The sequence below is a fragment of the Neoarius graeffei genome, chromosome 6 (assembly GCF_027579695.1).
Source record: "Neoarius graeffei isolate fNeoGra1 chromosome 6, fNeoGra1.pri, whole genome shotgun sequence".
Lineage (NCBI taxonomy): Eukaryota > Metazoa > Chordata > Actinopteri > Siluriformes > Ariidae > Neoarius > Neoarius graeffei.
This window is the reverse complement of record NC_083574.1, coordinates 75,074,207-75,076,073: the sequence shown is the minus strand read 5'-3', so window position 1 is coordinate 75,076,073 and position 1,867 is coordinate 75,074,207. Positions and strand designations below refer to the sequence as shown.

Genomic DNA, 1,867 nt, shown 5'->3' with positions numbered 1-1,867 from the left:
AGTAGCAAAAAGCAAGCTGCAACCTATTGTTCTTTATCTTTTATCCAGTCATTTCTGTGGTCATTTTGTCAACAATATAAAATAGATCTATTTTTTCTGGTGTAAAAACTTCTCTGAATGGAGATTACCTGTGCTATAACATGCATTATATTTCATGTGTATGAATGTATGTATGTATGGATGGATGTATGAATAACAATCCATCCTCAATGTGACTCGTTTTGAGTTTTTGTACACCTGTACTTTAATGAGGTCAAGCGCTATCTGATTGCAATCAGATCACAAAAAGTGCATTTTAATACAAGGTGTGAAGGCCATTGATTTAGTGGTTTCAGTGCCTCTTTGGATGAAGGGTGGTTTTCAGTGTTGTAAATTCTTCTCATGCTCTTTGCATTTTACGTGCAATATATATCAGTAGGTTAAATACTTCTGGAAAAGTAAGAAAAAAGTAAAACTCTTTCCCTTATCCCTTTACCTCATCGCATTTGGAAAATGGATTTTTAATCAATATCAATAACTTGTGGATATTGGATTATAGTTCAGTATATGAGTTACTGCCATTGACACTAACAATTACTTTGTTTTATTGTTTATTATTGTTCCAGTGATTTAAAGATGACTTTAGAGAGAATAATGGAGCAGATTTCATCTAGAGTAAATAATGACAGCACTGTGCGCTTCAATATCATAAGAAAAAGTGTGTGGGATGGAGCATCCAGAGCCCTGGGCAGATCCAATTTTTCACCCGAGAAGAAGGTAGATGTCAAGTTTACTGATGACTATGGCATATCTGAGGGTGCCGTGGACAATGGAGGACCTACTCGGGAGTTTTTCCGACTCTGTCTTCATGAAATCAAGGACAAAATTGGCATCTTTGAAGGTCCACCTGATGCTAAAGTCCTCACATGCAACTCCAAAGGTACCTATGATTAAATGAGTTTTCAGAGAGGATTTTTTTGTAATGCTCTCTTGAACAGTGGGGAGTCTGTATCTGTTGCTGAATGTACTCTTGAGTCTGTCCAGTGTTTTATGGAGGGGATGGGTGCTACTGTCCATGATCCTATGGAATTTAGTTTGGATTCTGTCCTCAGCCACCTCCAAGAGTGCTCAGCTTCAGACCAACAACATTATATTAATACTGTATTAATCTATAATACCTTTTTGGAAATTTTGATAAAAATCAGCCTTTCTGATGTAACCATTTTACATGTGATGTTTAATTTCATTTGATAACAGCGATGAAAGATAATGGATACTTCAATGCTGGCCAGATTATGGCAATGTCAATTGCTCATGGGGGACAGAGTCCATGTTTCCTGTCTGAACTCTTGTATGAGTGTCTTCAGAAAGGTCCGGACAATGTAAAGGTCAAAACTGAACATATTACTGATGAAGAAACAAGGTCACAGGTGCAGTCGGTGAGCACATTTTCCTTTGATTCTATTGAATTTATTAACAAATTATTCATTTTTCATGCACTCATTAACACGCAAGTTAAACAGTAAAGCTAACAGTTGTATGTCTTAATACTAAATAAAAGTCAATAAATATTTACTGTTCTCATATCCTAATGTTATTTTAATGTTTTCAGATCTTACAAGCTGAGACTGAATCACAACTGCAAGATGCAGTTACACAGGCATCCAGCTTGATCAGTCTTGCAGGTCACAATGTTCGCATAACACTGCAAAACAAACAAGAGACTGCTTTGGACTTGACTCACTGGTATGTCCTCCAGCGGACCCGTGCACCTTTTGAAAGGTATGTTTGTAGCTGCTGCCATAGAAACTGTTACCACTGTATAAGAACAATTTCAATGATGGATGTAGAGTTCCATTTTATAGTGCACCAGTGCAAGTCAAAGTAT

General features: G+C 36.9%; 1 long non-coding RNA gene across 1 annotated transcript; it reads left to right on the top strand.

Annotated features, from left to right (window-relative positions):
* The first annotated feature begins 722 nt into the window (after positions 1 to 722).
* On the top strand, positions 723 to 1,634 carry LOC132887519 (uncharacterized). The gene is made up of 3 exons (XR_009654844.1): positions 723 to 919; positions 1,237 to 1,418; positions 1,592 to 1,634. It is a non-coding gene; the product is annotated as an uncharacterized LOC132887519 (long non-coding RNA).
* Positions 1,635 to 1,867: the final 233 nt, after the last annotated feature.